This window comes from Trichosurus vulpecula, chromosome 2, assembly GCF_011100635.1.
Source record: "Trichosurus vulpecula isolate mTriVul1 chromosome 2, mTriVul1.pri, whole genome shotgun sequence".
NCBI classification, from domain to species: Eukaryota; Metazoa; Chordata; class Mammalia; order Diprotodontia; family Phalangeridae; genus Trichosurus; species Trichosurus vulpecula.
In genome coordinates, this window is record NC_050574.1 from 358,711,048 (window position 1) to 358,735,892 (window position 24,845).

Here is a 24,845-nt window from a genome sequence, read left to right on the forward strand (position 1 = left end):
GTAAATGTGTATTGAGAAAGCAGTCTCTAGAGGAATGCTTGAGGATTCTGTTTTTGATCTTTTGAAACAGAATATACATATATATGTATATGTATATATATCCATGCACACACACAAAACATATATACATGCAAACACATATATTCCACATTATTGGACTTAGATGTGCATGTAGATAGCATGCTTGTCAAATATGCTGATGATTACACAAAGTGAGTAGAGATAGCAAAAACAGTGAACAAAGGAGATCATATTCACTAAGTTCCTGACAATTTCCTACAGGCTGAAACACGAGCTGAATACTTATAGATTAATCTTAATGTAAATAAATATAGAATCTTATCACTTGGGTACAAAATGTCAACTTCATACTGAAGTGATTTGGAAGTGAAGCAAGAAAAATGTGTCTGAAAAACATCTGGGGATTTAATTGTACTTACCATAAGTTGAATATGAGTCAAAATGTAATGTGCCTGCCAAGAGAGTTAATGCATTAAGGGAAGCACAGTGTCAGAGACCAGGGATTTGATGATACTACATACTCTGCCTTGTCAGACCACATCTGGAGTGCTATATTCAGTTCTGAGAAAGGATATGGAGGATATGAAGGGTAAGAAGGACATGAGTTAGCTAAAAAAAAGAGCTACCAGAATGATGATGGGCCTTCACTTCATGCTCTATGAGTATACATTAAAAGAGCCTGTAATTTTTAGTTAGGAAAAGAAAAAGGAATGGAAATAACAAGATAATTTTTGTCTTCAGTTAACTAAATGCCAAGCATCTGGAAGTGAGTATAGATTTGTTTTTCATTACTCCAAAGAACAGAACTGAAAGAAATGAATGTAAATTGGGGAGGGATAAATTTAAACTGGGGGACAGGGAGTAGGGGCAGGGTGAGGAAGAAAAAAAATCATTTTCTAATAGTTATAGCTCTCCAAGAGGCTTCCTGATTTTCTAGACATTTCATATTACTATTTGTCATGGACGCTACACTCCAAACAAAACTGTCCTCATTCTAATGTTCCATGTAGCGTATTTATTTGCCCTCCTCTATTCTCTTGTTTACAGCAGGTAGATGGTGTAGTGGATAGAGTGCCGAGGATAGAGCTGAGTCAGGAAGACTGATCTTCCTGAATTAAAATTTGGCCTCAGACCCTTGATACCTGTGTGACCCTAGCAAGTTACTTAACTCTGTTTAACTCAGTTTCCTCATTAGTAACATGATCTGGAGAAGGAAATGGCAAATCACTCAAGAAAGAAAACGCCAAATGGGGTCTGGAAAAGTCAGACACAAGTGGAAACAAATGAAAAAGAACAAATTTCTCCTCTGTAGACTTTAACTCATGCCAGATTCTGAATTTTCTCTCTATCACCTCTAGGAATCCTCAAGTTCCTTTAAGGTTCAGTTCATGTGACACTACTTCAACTACACCTTTTTTGGATTCCTGAAGTTGTAAGTACTACCCCAACAATGAAATTATATTTACTTTGGATACGTTTTGTTCTCACTTGACTATAATGCTAATAGTTAGCATTAAAGTTTTACAAAACACTATGCATAAGTTATTTCATTTGATCCTTACAACAACCTTGTCTGAGAATGGATTTGAACTCAGGTCCACCAGAGTTGAAGTCTAGCACTCTATCTACTCTGCCACCTAATTGCCTTATATGCGCTCGTTATCATTCCCAGTATTACATTTGCCTTATCTGTGAATATATTGCTACTTCCTAATAGACTAAAAACTCCTTAAAGACAGATTATTCCAATTTATCACCATGTCTGCTATTCCTACTTTAGTTCTTGATATATAGTTTATACCCAACCAATGTATATTGGAATGAATTGAAATAATTTGAACTGAAAAGCAGTATGCTTAATATGAGGTACAGTGTTCCCTCACTGAAAGCCTTTTAAAAATGTTTTACTTTTTAAAAAAATCATACACATTTTGTTGATGTTTGATATAAACATTTAAATAGTACCCCCACGCTGTGAGTCATATAAAATGTAACAATAAAGCAATTCAACTAAACAAAATAATGATAAAATGATTAACCGCATCTGAAAGTACAAGCAATATTCCACATTGGTAGCAAACATACCCCTGCCACTGCTCTGTATATCTGTTTTCTCTCCTTCCCAACCCTCACCATTGAAAAAATGAAAAGAAAAAAATCCCTGTAAAATATATATAGTCTATCAAAACAATAGAGGACTACATACAGACATATATTTGTGACTCATTCTGCACATTAAATCTGTCACCTCTTTGTCAGGTGGTAGATGGTATGCTTTATTATTAGTCATTTGGAATCATGGATATCCACCGTAGTGATCTTATTTTTCTAGCTTTTAGTTATTTGTTTTTACAATGTTATTATTATATAAATTGTTCTGTGAGTTCTGCTTATGTCGTTGGTCATCTGTTTATTAAAGTCTTCCATGTTAAAAAAGTTTATAAAAATTTTCAAAGTTTATAAAAGCATTCAATATGGTTTAATTTTATAATATTTATGGTATAATAGAAATTGTTCCTCTGGTTCTGCTCACTTTACTCCACATCAGTTCACATAAATATTTCCATGTCTGTTTGAAATCTTGTATTTCCTCATTTCAAGCGTTTAGTATTCCATCATTTCGCATAACACAGTTTATACAAGCATTTCTCAGGTGATGGGTTCGACTTACTTTGCAGTTTTTTCCAACCACAAAAAGAGCTGCTATACACACAAGTACACACACACACACACACACACATACATACACATATATAGGTGTGTGTATGTATATGTATATGAATATGTATATATGTATACACACATATATACATATATATGTATGTGAGTATATATGTATATGTGTGTGTATGTGTATATATATGTATATGTATATGTATGTATATGAATATATACGTACACACAGACTGAGGGCTTTGTACCTCTCATGACCTAATTGGCAAAAGAGTGTGGGCCTTCCTACAAACAAGCCTCCCACAATCAACCTTCCCTTAACTAGCTCCACCTGAGGCCTATTAAGGAGATTAATAAGCTAGAAATATCTTTAATCACTTGTTTATAAAGCCTTCCCTAATCTAGCTGGTTGATAATCCTCTTTTTCTCCTTCACAATTCAAGTGGAATTTTATTTTGTACCATCAAGTCCATGAAGTCAAAGTCTATAGCACAATAAATGCTTGTTGTTGTTAACTAAATTTTAATCATGTTATTTATGAATAAAAAAATATTACATTGTACAATGTGTTTTTGGCAGAACTAGATATAGAACCCGGGATTCCAGATTCTTAGACCAAAACTTTCTGTACTACTGCAGATTATTCTTTTTATTCTTCATAAAATTAGGAAATAATTAGTCGACAACTGGTCGTTTCCTAATCTGTCAAGTCCTTCATAATATTTTCTTATTCTTCCTAGTCTCTGGCTGTCAACTCAATTTTTTTCCTTCTTTTTTAACTCCTGAAATAAAATTTCTCTAATCTCTAGGCCTAATCTCCTGTCCACTTAGTAATAGAATTTGTAGTTCCCATCTGCCTACTCCTTCATTAGTAACATCTCTTCCTTATTCTTTACTCGGTTTTCAAGCAATCCAAGTCTTTCTTTTCATTAAAAACATAGTTTTTTAATCTAACTTCATTCAATCCCCATCCCAATTTTATCTGCCTTTTGCAAATGATAGTCAGAATGTGAATTTTCTATCTTCCCCTCTAATTCCCTCCTAATTCAGTTCCTTCTAAATCATATCGGATCTTGTTTTGTAAAGCAGTGCCCCACCTTGGTCTCAGCATCTCGCCTACAGAATCCTTATATCCTTCTCTTCTTAGTCCCCCACTTTTATTGAAAATAATTGGATTCTTTCATATTACAATGATTTTTCTTTTTTTTGAATATGAATTTGTATTTTTTAGTTCCAAATTCTTTACTTCCCCCACCCTTACCACACTCATTGAGAAAACAAAAATATTATACTTATTATACATATGATATCATTCAAAACATATTTCCACATTAGCCAGATTTTAAAGGGAAAAAAGCAAGATAATTTTTTTAAGTGAGAGAAAAGGAAAATGATACATGCTGGAATAGAAAATAGCTATATTAATAACCTGTTGGTGGAGCTTTGAGTTGTGGAGTCATTCTGGAGAACAATTTTGAACTATGCCCAAAGATATATATGTATAGATAGATAGATAGATAGATAGATAGATAGATAGATAGATACGTAGATACATAAATACATAGATACATAGATATAGATAGATAGATATAGATATGTATATATACATACATGTATATGTATACATACATACATACATACATACATATACATATATGTGTGTATGCACCCAAAATTTTGTGCATATATTATATGTATATATGCATGCATGTATGTGTATATATGCGTATGTGTATGTATGTATATATACCTACCCAAAGTTATTTATATATGTATATGTACATGTATGCACATAAACAAATAAACAAATAGATAGATAGATAGATAGATAGATAGATAGATAGATAAATATGAAACTGTGCTCTATAAACTATGTCAAGCTGTGAATGTATAGGTACATACATATATGTGCGCATGTATTGGCTGAGCAATACCACCACTAGGTTTGTACCTCTAAGACATTATAAAGAAAGGGGAAAAAAGACCCATACATTCAAAAATATTTATAGCAGCACTTTTTGTGATGGCAAAGAATTAGAAAATGAGCAGATGTCCATCAATTGGGGAATGTTTGAACACGTTATATTCTATTAATATGATGGAATAGTATTGTGTTGTAAGAAATGATATAGGGGATGCTTTCAGGAAAACAAAACAAAACAAAACAGAAATCTCTGGAAAGACTCATGTGTTCTAATTCTAAAGATGAGCTATTAAGATATGATTCCTCCCACTCTGCCCTGCCCTCCACAACCTACTACCTTTGTTATGATCTCTGGAGTTTAGTTCAGTTTTTCAAGTTTTGCCAGCAACTGAAATTTAGCAAATATAGGACTGAATTTATTTTCCCTGCAATATACACTCCCCTGCTACCTTCATCATGAGAACTGAAAGTAAATCTAACCTCCCTGCCCCACAAGCATATAACCTGTGAATTGTTTTAACTTACTGTTCTATTTCCCAAAGATTCAAGTGCTTGATAAATCCATTCAGTTTTACCTTCTTTTCATTTCTCCTATTGTGCCACATTTTCCTGACCATTCTCTTTTACTGAAAAATCATGACTGTATTTACACAGTTGTCCCAGATTAAGAATTTGTGGCCATCTCATAATACTAGTGGTCCATTCAAAATATTTGTAACAGTTTGTAACATTAAATAGGGAAAACTTCAAGTCATTAAATTAAAAATATTGAGGACTACTTTGTCTGATCTTTGGAAACTTTCAAACCTCCCTAATCTCTCTAAAATAGAATTTACATGCAAGACATAAACTCATTTATTTGTCTTCAGAGTCTGATATACCAAGAAACCTAAGAAGGTAAAGTCATTGAAAAACTACCCCTGGTCATTAAAAGGGGATTAAAATTAAATGGATTATCTATATTTTCTTTATACATTTTTATGGTCATCTGGTTTACCCATGCTGGCTCTTGATCATCATCAATTCCCATTCTAAATGTTCATAATGTACCCCTCTAACAATATCAATTAGAATTTCACTAAAAGTAGTAGCCACACTTATCAGCCTATAAACTAAATATCCCTTCCCTACCTCTCTCCCTCTATTCTTTACTTCCTTTTTTTCTTCCCCCCCCTCTTCTTTCTTTCCTTCCTCCCCTCCTTCCTTCCTTCCTTCCTCCCTCCTTTTCTTTCTTTGTTTCCTTCTTTCTTTGTTTCTTTGTTTCTTTCTTTCTTGCCTGCCTTCTTATGACTTATAATTCTACACACATCTATGTATATATAATCCAAACACATGAATCTATAAGTAAATACAAAAATATGCACATACACACAGTTGATAGGTGCCATACATGATAACTACCATAAACTGAATGAATGAAGCATTCTAAGGATTGCAAAAAGGAAGAGATTTTTTTCTTGTTGGGTGGCCAAACAAGTCTCTGTGGAGAATATGACATTCAAAATGGAACTCCCATAAAAAAAAGGATGAAAATGTAGCAATCCAAATTAAAAAAAGATGATGGGATCAGAATTTAGAAAACAGATAATTACTAAAAGTTCTGTTTATTTCAAGACAGACTCGGGTTTTGTAGACTTTAGGGATATTTACTTCAAATTTACCTTTTGCTAGGAGCAAGTTCCATCAGGGATGGGGAACCTGCAGCCTCAAGGCTACATGTGGTCCTCTAGGGACTCAAGTGTGGCTTTTTGACTGAATCCAAACTTCACAGAACAAATGCAGATATCATTAAAGCATATTTCTTGGAAAAACTGAAGTTGTATAGAGGCAAATCCTTAATCTCTCATAATCATTTGGTCATGACTAATCTTTGTTTTCATTTTCCATGGGAAGCATTTCCTTTTTTTCACCCCAAAGCTAAGTGAACATTGATAAAGTCACCAATTCTTTGTCTAGTGGCAAAAGTTCTCTTACCTGTCAAAAAACTTCTGGCTGTCAAATCTGTTCTGCCACTGTCTAATACTTAGTGACTAATGTCATTGAACCAAAATTTAAAACTACAGAGAATGTTTGTTGATATTTTCCTTATTTCTAATTCTTTCTTATTTCTTTTTTTCTCCAAGAAATTATACATGAAAACCAAATTGCATAGCCTAAGGTTAGAGTTACAGCAAAAAGAACTTTTAGAAATTCCCTTTTTCCAGGAAGGCTCCATATTAACTTGCCTCAAGTTGGTATGGCTGAGAGTTAAATGTTATCCTATTTTCTTTTATTACCTCTAGTTGTATTACTCTTTGGCAAAGAGAAGTCAGGACAATAGACACAGTTGTTGTACTTCAGGCAATAAGGGTGTGCATTGGGGAGGTCACCCCTGAGCAAAGCAAAGTGTCTGTGTACAAGAAACTTCCTCCCAAGTACTTCCCAGGTGAAAGTAGTGAGAATAAATTGCCAATATGGGGGTAGGTGCAACCTCTCCATGTTGGGGAGAGAATGAAGAGTTGGAGACTCACTGTGCCTCTGCCCTTGGCTGCAGAACATTTCTAATAACTCAGAAGAACCAGAGCATCTTCCTCAAAACTAGAAATAAATTGGCAGCTCCTTAGGAGCAGTTATAACTCCATGATCAAGATGCAAGCCTTTCTGGGACCTATGGATGGACAGCAACTTTCCAGCTTAAAAATTTTTCTTTGCATGTAAAAACCTTGATGTCTTAATTAAAGTAACTTATTTTAATCATATTTTATTTTTCCCAATTACATATCAAGACAATTTTTAGCATTCATTTTTACAAGGCTTTAAGTTCCAGATTTTTCTCCTTTCCTCCCTCACCTCCCCTCTTCTGAAAATGGTAGGCAATTTGATAGAGGTTATACATGTGCTGTCATGTAAAACATATTTCCACATTAGTCAGAGTTGTGAAAGAACAGACTGAAATTTTAAAAAATAAGGTGAAAAAATTATGCTTCCATCTGTATTCAGAGGTCATCAGTTCTTTATTTGGATATGGATGGCATTTTCCTTTATGAATCCTTTGTAATATCTTCTATCATTATGTCACTGAGAAGAGCTGAATCCTTCACAGCTGATCATCACACAGTGTTGCTGATACTCTGTACAAGATTTTCCTGGTTCTGCCCATTTCACTTTGCATCAATTTGTACAAATCTTTCCAGTTTTTTTTCTGAAATATGCCTATTCATCATTTCTTATTGCACAATAGTATTCCATTACGTTCACACACCACAGCTTGCTCAGCCATTCCCCAATTGGTGGGCATCCCTTAAATTTCCAATATTTTGCTGCCATTAAAAAGGCAGCTAAAAACATTTTTGAACATGTAAGTTGTTTCCCTTTTTTATGTTTTCTGTGGGATACAGACCTAGTAGGGGTAATGCTGGATCAAAGTGTATGCACAGTTTTGTAGCCCTTTAGGCATAGTTCCAAATTGTTCTCTAGATTGATGGGATCAGCCCACAACTCCACCAACAGTGCATTAGTGTCTCAATTTTCCCACCTCTTCTCTAACATTTTTCATTTCCTTTTTTTTGTCATATTAGCCTATCTGATGGGTATGAGGTGTTACCTCAGAGTTATTTTCATTTGCATTTCTCTAATCAAAAGTGATTTAGAACACTTCTTCATATGCCTGTAGATAGCTTTGATTTCTTCATCTGAAAAGTGCCTATTCCGATCCTTTAACCATTTCTCAATTGGAAAAGGGATTGTGTTGTTATAAATTTTACTCAATTCTCTATATATTCGAAACACTGGCTGTTAAAAAATCTTTCCCAGCTTTCAGCTTTCCTTCTAACCTTGATTATATTGGTTTTGTTTGTGCAAAAGCTTATAAATTTAATATAATAAAAAATATTTATTTAACATTTCATAATGCTCTTTATGTCTTGTTTGATTGTGCATTCTTGCCTTCTCTATGGATCTGATAGGTAGAGTATTCCTTGTTCTTCTAATTTGCTTGTGTTACCCCTTATGTCAAAATCACATACCCGTTTTGATCTTATCTTGATATATGGTGTGAAATGTTGGCTTATACCTGGTTCATGTCCTATTATTTTCTAGTTTTCCCAAAAGTTATCTTTCTTTTTTAAAAATATTTTTAATTTATGGAATAAAACAAATATTTCCATAACATAATATAAGAAAAAAGAAGATCGCTCATGAAACTGCAAATCTATTATGTAGATTATGTATTATGTGCTATTCCTTTTATGTATAATAAAGTTATCATGCAAGTCTCATTTTTATTATTTTTCCCTTTTTTCTCCTCTCTCCCCCTGCAACCCAGGAGCTTATATTTCAAGAGGAAGAGACAGCACATGTAGGGTAGTGATGACCAGAGAAGTGCATTTAGGAAATTTCTTTTAGATACATAAATGCAGCAAGGTAGAGTATAAATCGTACTGGTTCAGGATTCAAAGGATCAAGGTTCAGATTCTGCCTCTGACACATTATGTATGTGAATCAGTGACCTCAGGAAATAGCAAGTATAATCCAAGAAAGAAGAGGGGTAGAAACTTAAAGTGTAGCAAGCAGAGGGACTATCTTGCTGTTGGGCACTTTCCTATTTTATTTTTTTTTAATTAATTCATCTATTTTTAGTTTTCAACATTCAGTTCCATAAGACTTTGAGTTTTAAATTTTTTCCCCTCCTTCCCTTCCCCACTCCCCTAGATGGCATGCAATCTGATGTAGGCTCTACATATGCATTTGTATTAAACATATTTTCAATTAGCCAAGTTGTAAAGAAGAATTAGAATCAAAGGGAGGACACACAAGAAAGAAGAAACAAAACAAAACAAGAATGAAAAAAGAGAAAGTAAATAGTATGCTTCCATCTGCATTCAAGCTCCAACGTTCTTTCTCTGGATGTGGATAGCATTTTCCATCATGAGTCTCTTGGAGTTGTCTTAGAACCTTGCAGTGCTGAGAAGAGCTAAATCCATCAAAGTTAGTGATCACACAACGTGGCTGTTACTGTCTACAATTTTCTTTTGGTTCTGCTCACTTCACTTAGCATCAATTCATATAAGTCTTTCCAGGTATTTCCAAAGTCTAACTTCTCATCATTTCTTATACCACAATAGTATTCCATTACCTTAATATAACACAGTTTTTTCAGCCTTTTCCCAATTGATGAGCATCCCCTCAATTTATAATTCTTGGGCAAAACAAAAAGAGCTGCTATAAATATTTTTGTACATGTGGGTCCTTCTTCCATTTGTATGATCTATTTGGGATACAGCCCTTGAAGTGGTATTTCTGGGTCAAAGGTTATGTGCATTCTCATAGCCCTTTGGGCATAGCTCCAAATTGCTCTCTGGAATAGTTGGATCAGTTCACAACCCCACCAATGATGCATTAGTATTCCAATTTTCCCACAACTTCTCTAACATTTATCGTTTTCCTGTTTTGTCATGATAATCAATCTGTGATGTGGCATCTCAGAAATGTTTTGATTTGCATTTTCTAATCTTCAGTGATTTAGAGCATTTTTTCATATGACTATGGATAGCTTTAATTTCTTCATCTGAAAACTTCCTGTTCATATCCTTTGACCATTTATCAATTAGGGAATTACTTGTATTATTATAAATTTGATCCAGTTCTCTATATATTATAGAAATGAGGCATTTATCAGAGACACTAGGTGTAAAAAATCGTTTCCAAGCTTTCTGTTTTGTCTAATCTTGCTTGCATTGGCTTTGTTTGTGCAAATCCTTTTCAGCTATTGGAATCAAAATCATCCATTTTGCATTTCGTAATGTTCTCTATCTCTGGTTTTGTCATAAGTTCTTTCCTTCTCCATATATGTCACAGGTAAATTATTCCTTGCTCTCCTAGTTTGCTTGTAGTATCAGCATTTATATCTAAATTGTGCACCTGTTTTGACTTTATCTTGCTATAAGGTGAAAGATGTTGGTATATGCCTAGTTTCCCTACCATACTGTTTTTCAGTTTTTGCAGTACTTTTTTCTTTCAAATAGTAAGTTCCTATTTCAAAATCTGGGGTCTTTGGGTTTATCAAACACTAGGTTCCTATGGTCAATTACTACTCTGTCTTGTCTTGTGCTATTTCTTCCTGTAACTCACTTAAATTTTCCTTTACAAATTTGAATGGTATACTACATGGTGTGTATTGGTTTAGTATTGAAATTATTTAATTATCTATTGCAGTTTTAGCAAAATATGGTTTACTTCCTCATCTTTTCAAATTAGGTCTTTTTCTTTGTCTGAGATAAGGATTGCTACTACTGCTTTTTTTAAAAATTTTTAATTTTAGCTGAATCATAATAGATTCTGCTCCATCCTTTCCTCTGTGTGTCTCTCTGCTCCAAGGGCATTTCTTGTAAATGACATATTGTAGGATTCTCATTTTCGATCCACTCCATCTGCTTCCATTTTTTTTTTGGGGGGGGGGTTGGGAATGTTCATCCTATTCACATTCAAAGTTATGATTACTACCTGTTTATTTCCCTCCATCTTATTCTTCCTCCTGTTTGTCCTCTCTCCTTTCACCCTTCCCCTTCTTGATAGTGTTTTACTTCTATCTATCACCTCCCTTGGTCTACCTTCTCTTCTATTAGTTCCCACTTTTACTTCATCTTCTCCCTACCTGTTCTTTTGCAAGATATATTTCTAAATCAGTTGATTGTGTATATCATTCCCTCTTTGAGTCAATACTGAGGAGAGTAAGGTTCAGGCAATGTCCATTGCTGACCCTCCCATCTTTCCCTCCACTGTAATTAGCTTTTGTGACTCTTCATGTGAAATCAGTTACCCATTTTACCTCTTCCTTCCTTCTCTTTCTCATCTCTTAATTTTGTGTTATTCCCTTCAATTCACCTTATGCCCATACCCTCTGTCTATGTATATTCCTTCCAGTTGTACTATTAGTGGTACATTTTTTAAAGAATTATAAGTATCATCCTCCCATATAGGGATATAACAGTTCAGTTCCATTGATCCCTTGTTTTCTTTTCCTTTTTCCCCTTTCTAGGCTTCTCCTCAGTCTTGGTATCAGAGATCAAATTTTTTTCAGTTCCTGTCTTCACCTTATTACAACTTGAAATACTTCTTTATCACACTTAATTTTCTTGGGTAGTGATCTTGGTTGTACTCCAAGCTCCTTTCCCTTTCATAATATTGTGTTCCATGAACTCCAATACTTTAATCTTGCAGCTGCCAAGTCCTGTGTAATCCTGACTGTGGCTCCTCAGTATTTGAATTGCTTCTTTCTAGCCACTTGTAACATTTTTTCCCCTAACCTGCTAGTTCTGAAATTTGGTTATGATATTCCTTGGAGTTTTTGCTTTGTGATCTCTTTACCGAGGTGATCAGTGGATTCTTTCAATCTCTATTTTGCACTCTGTTTCCAGGATGTCGGGGTACTTTTCCTTGATAATTTGTTGAATGATATTGTCCAGTCATCTTTTTGGTTTTAGTTTTCAGATAGCCCAATGATTCTGACATTGTCTCTTCTGGGTCTATTTTCCAGATCAGTTGTTTCTTCCATCAAGTATTTTACATTTTCTTCTATTTTTTTCATTATTTTGAATTTGTTTGATTGATTCTTGACATAGAATCATTAGCTTCCACTTGCCCAATTCTAACTTTTAAGATGTTGTTTTCCTCAGTTATCTTTTGTACTCCCTTTTCCATTTGGCCAATTGTACTTTGTAAGGAGTTGTTTTCTTCAGTGCATTTTTGTATCTCCTCTTCCATTAGCCAATTCTGCTTTTTAAGCAGTTGTTTTCTTTTTCCAAGCTGTCGACTCTTTTTTTCATAATTCCCTTGCAACACTCTCATTTCTTTTCTCAATTTTTCTTCTGCATCTCTTTTATGATTTTTAATCTCCTGTTTGGGCTCTTCCATGATTTCTTTCTGGGCTTGAGACCACTTCCCAGTTTTCTTTGGGGTTTTGCCCATTGGTATTTTGACCCTACCGTCCACATCTGAGTTTGTATCTTAGTCTTCCCTGTCACCATAATAAATATCTATGATCAAATTTTTTTCCCCTTGTTTTTGGCTCATCTTTTTTGGACTTTTTCCTTTCTTTTAAATTTTGAGTTCTACTCCCAAGGTGAAAGGGACACTCTCTCAGTCTTTCTGTGCCAGTTCCTTGATGTTTACTTGGTGCTGCACTGATATTGCCCTGAGATCTGGGTGGGGGGGGGAACCCTTGTGTCTGGTACTGCCTTGAGAGGATGGGAAGGTGTCTGGCACTACCAGAAGCCATAGGGGTCTGGCAGCTTACCTGATACTGAGCCCAGGTCCTAGTGCTGGTGTCTGGTGTGTGCTGAAGCTAGTGGGATATTTTTATGTTTTTCTGGGGCTACATTGAATCATGTGGTGATCTGCCCACAGGACGCTGCCTGTTTTCCATGGCTTTGCTGAACCATGTGGCAGTTCTCTGAGGTGGAGTCTACTGTTCCCCTGGCTATTCTGAGGCACATGAGGGGTCCTGGTATTGGCATTTGCCTGCTCCACCGCACTGGGCCTTAGGATCTTTTGCCGGTTTGTTGAGGTAGAGCTTGCTGCTGGCTTGCTGAAACCCTTCCTGTCCTGGACTGTACTCCCCTTTTACCTGAGAGAGACAGACCTTTACTGCTAATCTTCCAAGTTGATTGGGCTAAAATATTGTTTCCTCCATCTTTTTGCTGGTTCTACTGTTCCCAGATTTGTTTGGGGGGTATTATTTGACCATTTTTTTGGAGATGAATATGGAACGGTAACATTGATTTACTGCTTATTCCACCATCTTGCCTCCTGGAACTAGAAAAAAATGATTTATCAGTTAATGTAATTTAAAAATACAATTCATTACATTTCCTCCTCCCATTTTCTATAATGTTTTTCTTTTAAAATGTTACAATTACATATATGTGCACATATGTAAATATATGTGTGCATGTGAATGTGTGTGCATATATAGTCACATAAATGCATATATACAGAGTTTAATAACAGTGTTTTCACTGCTTTGTGTTTTGTTTCAGGAAATTTTTATTAATTTTCAATCATTTTATTATTATTGTAAGTAATTGTCTTATAATTGAGTGGAGGTTTTAAAAATGATCCATAAATAGGCTAGCCTAGGTATACCTCTGACGTCACTGGCCCTTTCTAAAATCATGATAATACCATTCCATTAGGTTTGAGTGCAAAATGATCAGAGAGAGAGAGAGAGAGATTCTGATATTTCTAAAGCAGTTAACTTCAGTAAAAATGCACACACAGACACACACACATACATACATGATATAAGAAAGGGAAAGATCATTTCAGGAAATTAGAATAGTAACCCAAATCATTCTCTGAGTTGTTACTATATGTATTATGCTATTATGTCTTCAGAAGTTGAATCTCTAAATGACAACTACCATCAATAGTAAATCTCATTTTCCACAAATTTTTGGGTGGCTTCTAACAAAATGTTACCTGCTAAGCAGTTCTACTTTTCCGTTTCATAATTAAACATGGCCTTGTATGACAGGATGTGTCTTAGGGGAAAAAAAAGGAAAAAAAAAAGGGTAATAACTAAAATTTGGGCATTCAGACTGTAGTCAGGATAAAATGAAGTGGATGTATTTGAGAAATATTTGTCTGTCAATTATATTAAAAGTGAGCCAGAAAGAGGAGAAACCCCTTATATCCTTCCCCCACCTCTCTCTCTCTCTCTGCTCTCTCTCTGTCTCTCTCTCTCTCTGTGTGTGTGTGTGTGTGTGTGTGTGTGTAGTTGGGGATGGGAGAGAGAGTGGAAGTAGTGTCTGTTGTCAGTAAAGTAGGTATCTTTGTAATGTTCTATTGCTCCTAAGAGCAAAATACATTTCTAAGGCAATGGAATCTAGATTTCCAAGGGAAAAATAATTTTTTCTTATTCATGAAGAGATAAGGTTTCTAATGTGAAAGGAAAACAACACCCAGACAGTTGCTGCCTTTGTGTTGCACATGTTATTATTTCTATTTCCTGTCAAAAGTTAACCAGAAGGCCATCCCCACTACTAGCTGGCCAAATGAGCTTGCATACACTTCAGAAAAAAAAAAGATACCCAGGACATCTAAACCTCATATTGTTTATCTATGATGGAATTAATTTAATTGGGTATTGGGGGCTGACAATGTTAATGTACTCCCTGACAGGAGGTGATAGAGGCCCATCTGTAGCTGGCATGCTGAGCTGATTTGATCAAGGAAGCTGTAGGTCCATTGTCTGCCAGTAACTCAGAGCCAAATTAGGTTTTTGAAAAATTTCATCCATTTAATATGAAGATAGGAAGAAGTCTAGTTTTATATCCAGGGAAGTGGACATAGCAGGGCTTTAAGATTATAAATATTTGTATTAATATAGGCATTTTTATTTAAACTATTCACCATCTCTTTGTCAATGAGTGTTGATTATCTTTCAAAAATGTATTTGAAAAGTTCATTTTTCCTACTTTTGCATTTTGCTTGGATGCCTTTTTTTGGGTCAAAGAGAATGCCAGCCTGATATGGCAAAAGAATGACAAAATTGCAATGAGACTCATTCTGCATCAGCATAGTTCTTTACTTTGTAGAGGAAAAGGAAAGGGATGGGTGTGTCAGCACCTGAATTTTCAATCTAGGAGATTTGTGAGTCTCTTATTTTCATGATAATACAATAATAGTAACTCGGTAAAGCCCTGCAGCTTTCCTCGGGATGAAAAGATCACATCAAACCAGAGATGGAAGTAAATGGTCTTCCAAGAGGTTCCATTTCCAAAGGCTCTATTTTGACCCCTACACCTACAATCTTATAGGTTTTCCTGCTTCATTTGCTAGTATTCTAATCCATGCCTTTACTCATTTCATAATAGAATAAAGTTTCCTCCCCTCATCAAAGGGAACCTTCATTTAACATTCCTTTAAAACATAAAGTAAATATGTAAATTGCTCATGGGAGTGAAGAATGTTAGCCATTTCTTATCTATGTGATTGTGCTGTATCAAAATTATTTGAATGACAGATTCTTTTCATCACATGTCACCTTTACAGAATTACTACATGAAAAGGCTGGATAACACGTGATTTTAATGAAGATCACAGGTCAGAGATGAAGGTGTTTTTTTTTTCTTTTAGAGGAGGTGTTTCTAACACTCTTCAACAAAATAACTGTTGTCTTTCATTTTGTTTCTTTGCACTTTTCCTCCTACTCCATGTGTGAGCATTGAATTCACAATATGATTTGTTTTCTTCACTCAATTTTGATGTAAGTTTACCTGGTGCCAGAAAGGGTGGAGTGGGGAGGAGACTGGGGGATTTAAATTTTATTTGATGTTTCTTTTTTAATCATACTAGGTCAAAATTCAATATAACATACTGTGACATAATGGAAAGAGCACTTTCTTGGAAATCTGGGTCCGTCTCACTCTTAACAGGAAAAAGGAAAAAAAAAAGAGAAAAAAAAGAAAAGAAATTTAGCTTATGACCTTAGGCAATCATTTATATTCTCTGGTCCTCCTTCCATCTACTTGTAAAATCTGTATAATAATGCTTATCTAATATACTTTTTCAAGGAAGAGAATCTCCCTGAACCTCAGTTTTCTCATATGTGAAATAAGAGGATTGAATTAGACTGTCTCTTGGTTCCCTTATAGTTCTAAATCTATGCTGTTCTAAGAAATAAAATATTATCTATGCTTGGCTTTATCCCTCACCTCTGTCTTTTTTTTTCCTGCTATGTCAAAATGTCAGAAAAAAGTGGGAATTGTAGACCTGAATTACTCATGAAACTTAACATAGGAGCTGCCCATGGGACTGTCACCATGTAAAATCATGCAACTGAGAAAAACTCCAAAGACCTGTGAGAGAAAACCTGAGCACTTTATCTTAGCACCCTCTGGTGACTAGCCTTTGAGTTATCCAGAATGGATTTCTCTAGCTGTTGCCTAGGACAGCAAATGATGGTAGATACATAACCAGCCAGATGGCAGTAAATAATATGGTAAATTGAGACAGAAATTATCTCACATTCTTTATCTCTAAGACCAAAGGATTCTGGTAGAAGGAGGTGGAAGGAGGAATGCCTTAACAACTGAGTCTTTAAGCAGGGCTAGGAATCACCAAGCAGAGAATAGCTACGAGTAGTTGCTATTTCAAACTTCCCTAGAAGTTACAGGGTGCTTAGTTTTGAGGAATTTTAAGGCAGGCATTGTCAATTTCATTTTCCTTCTAGTAAAGAATCCATTTAATCTATATATACATGATTTGCATGACACTAGAAAAGAACATAGAATCTCAATGAAATGGGGGCAAGAGCCAAGTTGTGAATTATGATATGCTTAAATCATTCCCTTAGATAAAAACCCTGGGCAGAAACCTGGTAAGAAAAATTAAGGGGGATATAATCTAAAAAACTCTGTTGGTAGGGAGCAGATTGTTCAAGACTAAAACCTACAACTGCAGACATATATGCAGTGGAAATGAAATGAATATACTAGAGCCTGGACTGGTATTAGGGGTGGCTTGCATAAATAGTGCAAGAAGTTATTCCACCCCCTCAACCTAGAAAGCACATGAAACAGTGGTCTTGCCTATGTCAAACTAAGTATCATGATCAGAAATATTAATTATGACTGTGTTTGAGAAATTGTAAAGTCCTTTGAAAATGTAAATTTGTATAATGAGACTATCTTTACGTATCTTGAAGAATTACTATACCATGTAGAAACAAAACCCTACAATCAGTTAAAGATGAAGATTCTGCTCGTTTAGACAACTATTTAAGGGGGTCTCACGTCATCTGCTCCTAAAACTTCCCTCCCCCAAATACTGTCAGAACAAACTCTACTTTACCAGGCTCCTAAGGAGCTTTTGAGAAGCCATTATGTTAATCACCCAAACTCTTTAAGCTCCCTATCCATTTTGAAGAAAATATTAATATCAAGATGCCACCTTTTTTAGATTGTTGTTGCTTGTCCTTTCTTTTCCAGAAGGGCAAATGATATTATGAAGTGACGTGTACACTTGGGTATGAATTGGATTTAAGTGAAGCAGAGTTTCACAAAGTTGCCAATTTCACTCTTTCTCCCAGAGTTATTGAAGTCCAGTGCAAGGAAAAGACAAAAGTCAGGATGACTGGTAATGGCCAGGGATGCAATGGATGACTGTAACAACGTTGCTTGCAGATACTGTGGCTGTGTAAAGCCAATAACACTACCACAGAGAAAGGGTGCGAACACAGGTCCTTTGATCTGTTTTTCTACGGAAAGCTACTTTAAGGGGTTAACAATCTCAGTTTGATTAAACATACATATATCATTCAGTTAGTTCAGGGAGAAAAGATCAGCCCCCTGAACTTCAGAGCAAATACAAATGGAAATTAAAAGTATATATTATATAAACAGAGTAAATAACACAAACCAGTCTATCCATAGCAATACTTAGTTACCACACAAGCACCAACATCTGGGTTATCAAAGCAGGGGGGTGGGGGAATGGAGGGAAGGGCTGTTTCAACAGCTTGCCCAGAGACTTGTGACCAACACTCTTTCAATGAATGTACCATCAAAGGCAAAACACCAACCTCAGAGCTCTTATACTCTGTTCAAGACCCTGAGGGCTGGGGCCAACTTAGCTTTTAGCATGTGGGAAAGTTCTTCAATCACTAGCACCATATCATATACATTGTTTCAAATCAATGACTCCTGATTGCCTTAGTGGGGAGAAACACTCCAAAAAAAACAGATCCTTCTTTACCTTCCCCATTCAGACAAAAGGCCAGACTAATTAAAGTCACCTGATAGCCTTAGCATCCCAAAAGAGAAAAAGAGCAAAAATATCCTGCTCTGATTACCATTAAAATGACCCGAACAAATTCTAAGCACTGTTATGCCTGCTTTAGCCACTTTTATGACTGTTAAGGATGAATTGTTCTCATCCTTCCATTCTCCAGGAGGAAGTCTTCATATGCCTGAGTAGACATCCCCCTAATTCACCAATGGGTTTAAGGATTGTTGGTTACCCTTAACCTGATTTAGCCCATCTTCCGAGATGATTTTACCAGGGTAAGTTGCTGCATGCTACATATGCTACTGCATGTGCTACAGCTTCTTGGAAAAAAAGAATTTGGACAAAGTGATTAAGTATAATGTATCATAGGGGATGAGAAGGCTTACAATATCCCCTCTGGAGGTTTGATTTGAGCTTTTACATTCTCTTTGATGAGCTTTTCTAAAAAAAAATCTTCCTCGTCACCCTGTATCCACAACTAGGTTCAATGAAAATATAAGTTTCATGTAACACAGGTATACATAGAAGCTACGTCTCCATTAATTAAATACAGGGTGAGTTTTTCCAGACATCTGATGTCAAAACAGATCAAGTGAGTGTTGCAACAATCTGCTAGGCTGCAGAAGTGGTGTAAGACCCACCAACAACTAGCACGCAGAAAGCTTCCAACACAGGTTGTTTTGACCTGCTTTGCTAAGGAAAGCAATGTTAAGGGGTTAACAATCTTGCTTTAATCCAACATATAAATATCATTCATTTAGTTCAGTGGAAAAAGTCAGCACCATGAACTTCAAAACAAACACAAACAGATTACAAATATCAACAGACAGATCTTGTTTGATTCAAATCTCGATTCAGTTACCAGAGTTTAACAAAGTCCCAGCATCTGGGACTACAAGCTGGATGGCTCTTAACTACAGCTGCCCAGAGTCTCCATATCTGCACTCCGCCAAGAGTGACAGCCCTTCACAAATAGCTCGTTTCTCTCTTTTTATAAACTCTTTAGCCATCATCAAATGTCATCTGAGCGACCAGAACTCAGGTTCCTACTATTGGCTCTGGTCTTAGCAACACCCCTTAGGACCCCGAGGGCTTCACGTAGACATCAGCTTAGCACTTAGTAGATAGGGGTTTGGGCCTGGGGTTCAGCACCTGATAAGACTCAATCAAAGACACCCAACTTAATTGATATTACAGTGAGTTATAATTGGACATAATTAGCTCTCGACCAAGCTATTAATTCCTTTACCTGGAGCCAAATGGAAGACTGCTACCATTTAAAATACTTGCATGTGTGTATGTGCATATACATATATAAATATATATATATACACACACACATATATATAATGTGTGTATACATATATATGCATACATAATGTATATGTATATATGTACATATGTTTATGGATATGTATATATGCCCACATATATTTTTCATGTATGTATATCACAGACTACTTATGTCAGTATGAGGAGAAACAAAACCCATTTGCCCATCCAAACCATGTGAAGATCTGAAGTTGATTTTTCTTCCTGGCCAAAGAATTTAGAAATACCCAAGTAGAGGTTTGGCTCCCAGCTACAAACAGCAATGACATCTTTTACTAAAAGTTGGATTATGAATCTGATGTTCCTCTGAAAGAAAGATGTTATATAAAAATATAGCATATGATATATTGTCACTGGGCATTTAATTCTGGTATTTATAATGCAAAAAGCAATGTGGCTTTTAAGATGTATAAATGAAACACTGCAGTCATTCAAGGCATATTTGTGTAAGGAATTAATCTAGGGTTATACACAACCCCCTAATGCTATATTCCTCATAATACAATTTACTAGCAAAAGTTATTCTCAATAGCAGCAGTAAGAAAGGGCAAGTCTACAGACAAATTGCATGTTTGAGAAATTAAGACACTGACACTAACTGGGTGGTATTAAGCAAGGCACTAAAGTTCTCTTTATTTCAGTTTCTTTTTTTATCTCAAAAAATGAAGCCACTGGGCTAGATATTGTCTAAATTGTTAGGTTTTTTTTTTCTTTAATGTATTAAATAAGAGATTTGTCCAGGGGATTATAGAATGAAAGAATATATAGATATATATTTATATGTTTAGCAATATGGTTAAATTCAATAAACATGTCAAATTCTTATCACGTACATTAAAGTACCATTTCAATAATTCCCTCCATTTCCTCACTCTCCCAAAGGGGCAATGGAAGTGGCAGTATGATAAGTATGACCAATAAGAATACTATTAGGTAAAGCATGATCAAAAAAGGACAATATATTTTTAGGTATATTTAATGAGAGATAAAGGATTTTGAGTTGTGTGTTAGCTTGGGAGTCAGAAGTATTCTATATCTATATCTGTAGCAAACTCTTACCCTTTCTTCTCATCCGCTAACATACAGAGCTTCGTTTGCTGCTGGACAATAAGAGAGGTAGTGTGCAATAGAACTGAGGAGAATCACAGTAAAGTCAATAGACAAGGACAGGAATGCCATTCTTGATAAGGCATGTGATGTATTTCTCTGCAATGATATATTAGAACTAAAGAGTTCAAGATTGGAAATAGTAGATGCCAGAGTGCATTGATAGCAAATCTTGCTAGGTCCTGTTATTGAGATCCATCATCCCACTCTACAAGTTATTTACTAGTCATGGTGAGTTATAGTTGGAGGGCCCTGCCATTGATTTGATAAAGAATGGGAAAATATCAGTTCTCAAATCAATGACCACATAGAAGGGGGTCCAATCTTGGGCCCAGAGTAAATGAATTTTCACCTAATGCCCAGTACAACCAGATAGTTTGAGTTAAATATGATATGGAAACTGTCTTGAATCATCTACTCTCCTTTTCCTACTCATGAATGAAACTTAGAAGGCTAAAAAAATCAAAACTTCCTCAGAAATCCTAGGTTTAGGGTAGAATATATACTATCTGGGCAATGCATTGATCTAAAAAAAAACAATGGGAAGAATTTGTATTGTAGATGTTATATTCTTTATTACTTTTATAAATCCTGTACTAAGAATAAAAAAAATGAATTCAGTACCCAAGAATATCTGCCTGCAACTGTATTAAAGAAGGTCCAGTGTTTTGTCTAAAGTCATACAGTGAGTTAGCTTGATAACCAAGTCTTATAGAATTACAGTAGTTAAGAAATTGATGAGACCGCATGACTATCTCACTCAACCTATTCATGGCAACAAATTCTGTTTAGAAAATTCCCTAAAGTGGAGCAAAGATGGCAGAGAGAAGCCAGGAAGTTGCCTGAGCTCTCCCCAGTTTCCCTCAGACATAACATTAAAACAAGCCTCTAAACAGATTCTGAAGTAATAGAACCCACGAAAGGTGGAGTGAAACAGCTTTCCAGGTTAAGATAACTTAGAAGGACTTCATGAAAGGTCTGTATGACTTGGGTGAAAGGGAAACTCAGCCCAATACAGACACTATGAGGGCAAGCTAGCAGTAGGCTCTTAACCACAGCACAGAACAGCATCCTAGGCCCCTTAGTACAGCTCAGGAGACCAGTGGCACATGAGGCCGCCAGGCCAAGGGCATAAGGAAAACTGCCAGTCGTGAGGCACAGCTCAAGGGGCAAGACTAGCTGGACCACACCATCACAGTGGGCAAGCCACAAGCTCAGGCAATCCTGGCACGGAAAGCCAGTGACCAGATCCCTGGCCCCTCAGTGAAAGAATTTTGGCCACAGAAGCAGAGCTCAACTTTAAAAGTCACTAAACAGGCTAAGATGAGTAAAAACAAAACAAAACAAAACAAAACAAAACAAACAAAAACAAACAGCCAAAAAAAAAAAAAACAGAAAAGAGCCCTAACAACAGAGAGCTACTATGGTGACAGGGAAGATTAAAACACCAACTTAGAAGAGGGTAACAATATCAAAATGCCTACATGTGAAAACTCAAAGGGGAATATGAATAGATCTCAAGCCCCAAAAGCCTTACAGAAGACCTCAAAAAGGACTGTAAAAATCAAATAAGAGAGACAGTGAAAAAATGGGAAAAGAAATGAGAGTTATACAAGAGAGTCAACAACTAGGAAAAGGTACCGTAAAAAAATTTGACTGAAGAAAATAATTCCTTAAAAAATATAATTATCAAATGGAAAAGAGGTTAAGAAAGTTAAATGAAGACAATAATTCTTCAAAAATTAGACTTGGGTAAATGGAAAACAATGACTCTATGAGACATCAAGAATTACTTAAATAAAATCAAAAGAATGAAAAAAATAGAAGAAAATGTAAAATGTCTCTTTGGAAAAACAACTGACCTGGAAGATAGATATAGGAGAGATAATTTAAGAATTATTGGACTTCTTGAAAGCCATGATCAAAAAAAAAGCCTCGACAGCATCTTTCAAGAAATTATCAAGGAAAATTGCCCTGACATCCTAGAACCAGAGGGTAAACAAGCCATTAAAGTATTCCCTGAGAGAGATCTCCAAATGAAAACTTCAAGGAATATTGTAACCAAATTCCAGAATTATTCCAGTTAAGGGGAAGATACTGCAAGCAGCCAGAAAGAAGCAATTCAAATATCAAGGAGCCACAGCCAGGATTACACAGGACTTAGCAGCTTCTGCATTAAAGGATCAGAGGACTTGGAATATGATATTCCAGAAGCCAGTGGAGCTTGGATTACAGCCAAAAACCAACTACCTTGCAAAACTGAGAATGATCATTCAGGGGAAAATAGAACATTCAACGAAATAGAGGACTTTCGAACTTTTCTGAAGAAAAGAACAGAGCTGAATAGAAAATTTCATTTTCAAATAAAAGACTCAAGAGAAGCTTAAAAAGGTAAACAGGGAAGAAAATAACAACATGCTATTCAAAAAGGTTTACATCCCTATGTAGAAAAATGATAATTGTAACTCTTCAGAACAGCATTCTATTCAGGCAGTTAGAAGGGTTATACATAGATAGAGTGTACGGCTATAAGCTGACTTTGATGTAATTTTAAACAAAATTAAGGGGTGAAAAGAAATTGTAGTATTGGGAGAAGAAGAAAAAGGTAGGCAGAATAAGGTAAATACTATATACAGCAAGAGGCACAAAAGACTTTTTACAATAGAGGGAAAGAAGGGAAAGGGTGAGCATTGTTTGAACTTTACTGTCATCAGTATTGGCTCAAAGAGGGAATAACATAAAACTCATTTGGGTATAGAGATTTTATCTTACCCTGTAGTGTAGAATTCTCAGAACCATTGTCCTCCACTTTAATATACTCTGCAGAGTCTCTATATTTGGAATAAAATGTGATGTGTAGAAGTTAGCACAGTACTTTGGATATGACCTGTCCAAGTCAGAGAATGGTAAGCTCTTGTTTCCTTGGTTCTGCTCAATAAAATTCTCAAACACTCAGATAGATAGCACATTTCTTTTGATTAGATCTATTTTTGTTTTTTTCTTTGTCTGAGATTAGGATCGCTACCCTTCCTTTTTTTACTTCAACTGAAGCGTAATATATATTATTTCAGCTTTTTACATTTGCCCTGTGTGTATCCCCCTTCTTTAAAAGTTTCTTGTAAGCAAGATATTGTAGGATTATGGGTTTTTAACCCATTCTGCTATTTGCCTCAGTGTTATGGGTGAGTTCATCTCATTTACATTTACAGCTATGACTACTATATGTGTCTTTCTCTCCATCCCATTTCCCACACATTTATGCTTCCTCTTCCCCTCCTCAAAAGAGTTTTGCTTGTGAGCACCGCCTCCCTCAATCTTCCCTCCCTTGTTTCATGGCCCCTCCCTTTCATTTCCCTTTTCCCTTACTAATTCTTCCCTCCCTTCTAACCACCCTCTTCTTTTATTTCCCTTTTTCTCTTCTACTGCCGGTAGGGCAAGTTAGATTTCTATACTTAATTGAGTATTTTTTTTTCCCTCCTTGAAACAAATTCAGTGAGTAAAGCTGAAACAATGCTTACCTCTCTCCCTTCAAATAGGTTTTTGTGCTTTTCATGTGATATGATTTACTCTTTTCTGCTTTCTCCTTTCCTCTTCTCCCATTACAACCCCTTTGCACACTTCAGTTAGGTTTTTTTCATCACATTAGATAATATATACCCATATTCTCTATCTATGTATGGCTTTATAAATGTTATACTGAATATACAATTGTCAAGATTAACAAGTATCGTCCTCCCATATAGGAATGTAAAAGGTTAAGCCTCATTGAAAAACAAGTTTTTTTTTCTATTTATTTTTCCTGTTTACCTTTTTATGCCTTTCTTGAGTGTTGTATTTGAAGATCAGATTTTCCACTGAACTCTGGTCTTTTCATCAGGAAGGTCTGGAAATCCTTATTTCATTGCATATCCATCTTGCCTGAATTATGCTCAGTTTTGTTGGGTGGTTTATCCTTTGTTGTAGTCCAAGCTCTTTTGCCTTATGAAATATCATATTGCATTCCCCCCGATTTTTTAATGTA